The following is an 8,288-nucleotide window of genomic DNA, read 5'->3' on the forward strand; positions in this document are numbered from 1 at the left end:
CTTCATTTGGGTTTCAGTAATTCCTCTTGGTTACATTACCCTTGATCACGCCCTACCAGGCCTCCTACACCCTCCTCACCACCACTTTGGATCACTTGTTGTTCCCAAGAAGCCAGTTTTATCCCTTGACTTATCCCATTCATATGAGTCAGTCTTTTCCCTTCCTGCTTAAAAGCATTTGAACTACCTTTGAAAATGTTCTGTCTTATATAGTTGAGATGGATAAGGGTACCATGTGATAAAGTAAGTAGAGAAGAGAGTCTAGAAGGCATTCCTGAAATCCTCAGAAATATGAGTGGAGGAGATGATAGGAGGAGAAACTGAGAAGGAGCTTCTGGATAAATGGAGAAAGAAAAATGAGGAAAAGATAATGTCATACAGTTATGAGAAGTCGGTATTTCATGAAGCAAAGAGGAATCAAAAATACTAAATGGTGCCCAAGGTCAATCGCGTTATGAAATTAGACATTGACTTTGGTGCCATGAAGGTCATGGCATCATTTGGGAGACATTCATAAAAGCAAGATCCGTAGAGCGGGGAAATGGAACAAGGACTTGAGGGCTACATGGGAGTTGGAGAAATTGAGACAATGAATAGAAGCAGCTCATCCAAGAAATTGAGGTTTGTAGATCAAGAGAGGTAGCAAAGTTAGCAGGAGATAGGTAGAGAGTTTTTCCTTAAGAGAGGAATAAATATAATCAAATATATAATAAAATATATACGAGAAAGACCTAAAGAAGAGGGAATATGTGAAGTAGGGAGGTCTAGTAATCTATCATGAAAAATCCAAGGGAGATCAGGGACAAGTGTAGAGGAATGACTCCAGGGCTTTTTCTGGTGTTTTTTTTAAGAAAGAAGGTGGAGAGAACGAATACAGTGAAATTAGTTTTATAGGCTTGGCTGGGTGAGTTGCCATCTAATGAACTCATTTTGACTGTGAAATAAGAGGCAGAGTTAATCTGTAGGGAATGAAGAGAGATAGACTATTTGACAGAAGTGAATAAGGTTTGACGTAGTAACTGGGTCAACAAGGAAACTTGGCAAGATGGCCGGGTGATGTCTAGGATTTTGATAAAATTTCTGTCCCCAGGTTTAAAGTGATGCATCGTGTAGAGCTGAGTCAGTTGCCTCCACAGTGCTAGACGGTGTGGAAGTGAAGAGCCTCCTGGAACAGCAATGGGTAATGGCGATACACAGCCCTCAAGGGGCCAACTTGCCACAGGATGGTAGTTATTATTTCCTACACAGTTTAGAGGCTATGGAGTGAATTTTTTAAAGGTAGACTTGCTACCACAATCCATTCAGTTTCTTATCTGAAAGTCTATGTAGGGGAGCTCATAGAGCTTATTGGTGAAATAGCAGGATGGTAGTTGGAGGAGTACATTTTACATTAAGAATAATGATAACAGAGATGTTAGGTAATTAAAGGTATCTTGTAATGAGTTTGTTCATTTAATCTTCAGAAAAATTCTAGATGATACTTTACGGGTCATTTCTATGGATGAGGAAACTAAGACTTAGGGTATTAGGAACTTGTCCAAGGTCACTCAGTAAAAAATGGCAGAAAGATTATTCCATTATAATGGGTAAGTGTGCTTTGTGATGGACATGTCAGAGCCACGTTTTAAATCCAATTATGTCAGAGTATTTTCACTAATCACCATGTCTGGTCCCAAATACTTTGTACCCTGGGAGTTCAGGCGAATGAAGGTCTTAGTGACATATTCCTGGCTGGGACATACCACAAACCAAGGACTCCCAGCCATCCTCCCTTAGGTCTTGGACAAGGAGGGTTTGACCTTGGCCTTGCACTCTGGAGTACTCTGTGTATCATAAAGTTCTGGGAAAGAGTATGTGTTAATCTGAGTTGACTAGAGAAACAAATTCATAAAACTCCTATGTGTGTAATAGAGAACTTTATATTAAAGAGCAATTGTATGTTAAGAAAACATCCCAGCACCGTCCAGATCAAGTCCATAAGTCCGATATTACCCCATACGTCAATATTGGTCCATAAATTCCTCTTTACATTCACGCAGCCATGCAATGACACCAAATGCAGGAAGATCACAGGTCAGTGGGGGGAAAGTCTTGTGGATCCAGTAGTGGTAGAAGCACCTTAGTGCTGGCATGGGTCTCCACGTGACTCCTCCAGCTCCAGGGCTCTGACTCTATCAGCATAGCTCCATGTGGCTTGTCAACAGGAATGAGCTATTTATTTCTGTCACGCCTCCAAATGAGGTCATCAAGCTGTGACCTGATTGGCCTGCTAGATTCCATCCCTTCACTCTTAATAGTCTCAAATTGACAACAGATTAACTACCGCAGCGTATAAATGCACTGTCACTTGTGAATGGATGCTTTCTGCTGACATAGCAGAACCTGTGACCCTAAATATGAGCTAGTGGTAGTAACACCTTCCCATCCTCATGGAAACATTTCACATGTCTTTCCCAATATCCTCAACTTGAATGCTGTCAAGTTTGGCGAATTTTGTAGCAGGAACTGCTTCAGAGACTGGAAGATTTTCAGATGTAGAAGCATTTAGGAATAGAAAAGACAAACTCTTCATCTTGGTTCATCCTTTCCCTCGGGTCTGGTTATTACCAAGTGGTTCCCACTCATTGTCACCCTACATACAACAGAAGGAAACACGACCCAAGCCTGCACTATCTTCACTACTGTCATATTTGAGCCCATTTTTCTCTACAAAATATCACTCCATTGACTTGATGTTCTTCCTTTTTGCTGGCCTCCCACTTTACTAAAGCATAATACCCTTCTCCAGGAACGCTCAATAACACGTCTCTCAATAACACATCCCAAATACCTGAGACAAAGGCTGGCCATCCTAGAGTGCGCCTAGCGATACTTCTTTCAAGACAGGTTTGTTTTGTTCTTCTGGCAGTCCATGATGCTTTAAGTATTCTTCACCAACATTGTAATTCAAATGCATCAGTTCTGTGATCTTCCTCACTCATTGCCCAAATTTCACTTGCATCTGAGGCAATTGAAAATATCATGATTTGAGTAAGGCACATCTTAGTCTTTAAGTGACATTCTTGTTTTACAGCACTTTAAAAAGGTGTTGTACAGCGGAATTGTACAATGCAATTCATCCTTTAATTTATTGACATGGGCTTTGATTGGAGCTCCCAGTAATATCTTTTCTCTGCTTATTATGATGTTGTCTATTGGTCCAGAAGTGGGGATTTTTGTTTACTATTGAGTTGCAACCCATACTGAAGATGGAAATCCTTGATTTTCATCAGTACATACTTCAGGTCCACTTCGCTTTCAGGAAGCAAGGTTGTGTGGTCTGAATTATCGCAGGTTGTTCATAAGCCTTCCTCCAATCCTGATGTCATGCTCTTCTTCATATATTCCAGCTTCTATGAATATTTGCTCAAAACACAGGTTGAATAAGTATGAGGGGAGGGTTCAACCCTGACAAACACTTTTCCTGATTTTAAGCCACGCAGTATTTCCTTGTGCTCGGACAATGGCTCTCTCTTGGACGATGTACAAAATTCTTTAATTTCCTCACTGGCTTTAGTGGTTGGTGAGGGAATTTGAAAAATGGTTGTACTAACTGGACTTCCAAATAAGCATATAGATATTATCCTGTCACAGCTGCATTGTAATTCAAGACAGATTCGAAAATGTTCTTTTTAAATTCTTTCCTTCACTGTAATCTTTGTTATTGTTGTTTATTTTGTGTGTTTTAAAAAAATGTATTATTGGGAGTTAATGCATATATCATATCATTCCATAGATTAATCACATCAAACAGAATTGTACAATTTCTACAACCATTTCCAAACATTCTTTTTCTTCCAGGACTCCTTGAATTGTCTCTCTTTTACCCACCCCCCTGAAGCCCTTGTTTTTTTTATGATGAATGTAACACCAGTCCCCTTGAATTTGTCATTGTCAGCATAGTGATCCATAGGATTATCCAATTTACAGTGGACAATAACTGTTCACTTTAGCTCACTAATGCCTAGGATAATTATCTCTACAAGTTCACTTACTTTGATGATTCCCAGTTTCCCTACATTCACAATTCATTCCACCTTCCAATTACTAATGCATGTTTACAGCTGTTTTGTCTCATTTTGAGTCATGCGCCATTATCAAATGAAGGCCCCCCAAAGCTTTATTGACTCTTTCCACGTCATTCAGATAGACTCTGTTCAGGAAGCAGCTCTTCTCCACTCTTAGCTTGAGTGCCTTCCGACCTGAGGGGCTCAGTTTCAGGCACTATAGCTGACGCTGTTCTGTTATTTACATGATTTTTAGTGGCCAATCCCTTAGAAGTGGACAGCCTATTCCTTCTTTATAATCTATTCTCAGACTTGAAACCTGTTCAGTAAGGATGACTTACTACTATTTGAAATACTGGTGCCACTGCTTCCAGTGTCAGCAACAACACACAAGCCACCACACAGTATGACCCACTGAAAACTGAAACATGCTCTCTCAACATCCAGATTCTTGCTTTTGTAGTCTCTTCAATTCACTCACCATTGTACGTGGCACTTGAACATTTTTCAATATTAAAAGTTTTCATATTAAAGTGTTTTGAGAGTGATGGGGGCAATGAATGTGTGAATGAACTTTGCACAATTGATGGAGTGTGATGGGAGTTGTATGAGCCCCTAATAAAATGATTTTAAAAAAATTAAAGTTTTCATATTACTCATATATATCTTTATATCAGTACAAATCTAGACATGAGTAAAAGTTAATCTAAAGGTTTCTAATGGTGTGTAGATGAACATTAAATACTAGGGTTGCAAATAGTTTTATTTTTTAATTTCTTTCCAAATAAATCATTTGCATACTATTTAAAACTTTATATTAATAATTATAATTGAATTTTTATATTTAATATTTATATCTCATTTGAATATTTTAGGACATGCGTTTTTGAAAACATATACATAAAATATGAATTTACATTTATGATAAAAATATTGTCAGATAAGTTCCTTTTGAATACAATTACACTATGTATATTTCTTAACCCTGTCAGTGAGATAAAGGTCAAGTTGAAGTCATGTTAGATGAAAGTAGAGCTCAGATTTTAAAAAAAGTCAAGCACAGAGAAGGAAAAAAATCTCCCCAACAGTCAGTTTAAATTTTTTTAAATTGGAAACAATAGAAATGAGATTTATATTAGGCATGATGCATACAAAGTTGTAAACAGAAGATTATAAATTATTAAATAAAGATTAGATTACTAAAGAAAATGATGAAAATAAAATTATATTTAGCAAATCTGTAATTTGAACAATCAAAATGATATCCCTATAGTTTGAACCTTGTCCTAAAGAAGATTTAAGAAAGGTATTACTCTAAGAATTTATGGAACCCTATATGTGTAATAGAGTTTTATAAGACAAAATAAAATATTTCATAATATTTTCTATCATAATGTTTACAAATTATAAAACTTCCATCTGATATCCAAAGAGAAATGAGAAACGTATTAGCAAGATTATTTGCTATTCCTCAGCAATGTTTTTCCAAATTTAAATTAATTTAAAACTTTAAGAGAAGTGCTCAATTTTGCACTACGGTTAACAGAACACAAGTTTGGAGAAAAACCATGCTTCTAACAATATAATTTCTTTTTCCCCAGAAATTGAAAGCGATAAAAATAACTTTATAACAAATTATTATTGTGAATTTTGTCAAGGTTTTCAGAATAGAGCATCAGGTTTACAGCTAACAATTCTCAAGACTGTTTCCTTCCATTCGCTGCAGGCCTTTCCCTGTGCCATTGTCCATTCCACACGCAGTGTCTTTGGTTTCCATTTCTTCTTCTATCCTCATGCTTTGAATTTTGTCCTTGGATAAATGGTGCCCTTTGAACTTTAAATGCTTGATTCTCCTAGGGTATGTATTCTTCCCTAGTGTTATGATTCCCCCTAGATTCCTAAAAAGTCATGGATAACTTGGATCGCAAGTGGTAAAAGAAAAGTGACAATTCTATATAACAAATAACTATGATTAATAAATATATTTACATATATTTTAAACCGAGCAAATGGGGCAAGTTCAATTCTAAATATGAAGGATGACTCAGGGCCATGCTTAAACTTTGGTACGTATATACAGTGAAATACTAAGCAAAAGGAAGAATAAAACGAACCTGTAAAAACCTCGTCACATAAATGAACCTGGAGAACTATATGCTGAGTGAAATGAATCAATTATAAAAGGACAGATATCATATGAGATGATTATTCTAAGAAGTCAAGAAAGGATTCTCAACAAAAAGAAACATTCTTTGGTGGTGACCAGGGATGCGAAGGGAAAGGAAGAAAGGGCGAGCTGGCAGACATGTGTCAACTTGGAAGAAGGGTGAGGCAATAACAATAAGAAGGAGGTTAGTAAAAGAATAATGGAGGCCAGGGAAAGCACCAGGGGCGGGGTACGAGAGTTAAAGACAATAGAATTAAACCTGTTAAATACAGGGTCCTGTAATAAGCAGACGCTTCGATAGACTCACAGGCTGAACATGTGTGAGAAAAATCCAACGTGGAGGAAAACAAGGTGAACTTGCAAAGCAAAGCTCGCCAAGACAATGTTCTATATCCTACTTTGGTGAGTAGTCACCAGGACCGTGGTTTCTTCCTATCCAGAATATGGGCTCTTCCTATCCAGAAAATTGGGTTCTCTAGAGGAGCAAAACCAGTGATTTTTGTATGTGTACATATTCAGAAAAAGATTTGTGTCAAGAAATGGCTCACACAGTTATAGAAATGGGTATGTTCATTTTAGTTCAAATTAGTGAGTCAGGTGTAAGCTGAAGGCTTCTTCTGACTCCTGTAGCTGCAGGCTGAACACGTGTGTAAAGGGATAGTGGGAGAAAGCAAGGTGAGCTGGCATAACACAGTTCAATCTTCTGGATCCTGTCTCAGTGAGCAGTCACTGGGGCCTTGTGAGTGGCTATGTATGTTGGTTTCTACTGAGCAGGAAGCAGAAAGATGAATCAGGAAAACCACAGGCTCGCAGGTGCTGAAATGAATGAATCTGAGATTGGCCAAATAAACAAGAGTCTGATGATCCAGATACAGAATCAAAACCCAGCAGAAGTGAGTTGGCTTTAGCACACTATCAGATTATATGAAGAGAAGGCCACACGCTGAGTGAAATCTCCCTCAACTGTATCAAGGCTATGACCAAATTAACAGCTTGGCTGCTTCTCAGAAGATCTCATCATGGAGTTGACCATGCTATGTTGGATAATATCATGGGAGAATCTTGGCCCACCCAAGTTGACAAAATACCTATCACACAGAAGAAAGAAAGACACGTGGAAACAATTAGGCCATTGAACTAACAGATGATGCAAACAGGAGTCTCCTCAACCCTGAGACATGAAAAACTAGATGGTGCCCACTACCAACTGCTCTGAAATCAATTACACTCAAAGCTCCTAGATAAAGTGAAAGAAAAATGGGGAAAGGGGAGATAAAAGAACAAAAGGAAAAATGGATTTTATGGAACAATTATATATACTCTGATTTAATGGGATATTTCCATTGTATTATACATTTAAATATCATCAGCTCATCAACAAAACACCCAAACTTGTGCAATAATAACAATGGAATCTAGTAATTTTGTTTCACGTATTTTTTTCAATTGTATTTGTTAAGATATTTTTATCAAGGTAGAGAGATAAAAGATATTTTGTTTAACAATTTTATATCTTGATTGTGATGAAATATTTAGCTATACTGTTTTAAATAGTTCACCATATGCCCTTTCTTGTACTCACATAGTAGGCCATTCAATAATTAGCAATGGATTAGAGACCGGTCAACAGTTGTTAAAATCAGGGCCCACTAACATAACTATGTGACGACTCATTAACTTAACCAGGGACTCTGGAGAACTATCTGCACATCATCCTTAATACCACACTGTGATCATATAATAAAACCACTAAATAACTTTGGAAATCAGCAGGGCAAGCAAATTAATCTGAAGAGATTCATCCAGGGTAAAAGAAATCAGAAAGGAAGGGCATGTGTGAATTATGTTATCTATAAATCACTGGCTCACAGCAGGATCACCTTCATGAAACAGTAAATACTATGCAATGAATGGGACTATATCTATATTTCATCTACACAAGTAAATTTCTTCACCTGGAAAAGGTTTAGGCAGATTATTTTTAGGTTACATGCATATCTGGTGCTGTGATGAATTGCTTGTTTATTTTTGCTATTTTATTCTTTTCATAAAAAAAATACTGGTCTCAGTATTTG

This window comes from Echinops telfairi, unplaced genomic scaffold (genome assembly GCF_000313985.2).
Source record: "Echinops telfairi isolate 266 unplaced genomic scaffold, ASM31398v2 ScPeMD7_3533;HRSCAF=4204_0, whole genome shotgun sequence".
NCBI classification, from domain to species: domain Eukaryota; kingdom Metazoa; phylum Chordata; class Mammalia; order Afrosoricida; family Tenrecidae; genus Echinops; species Echinops telfairi.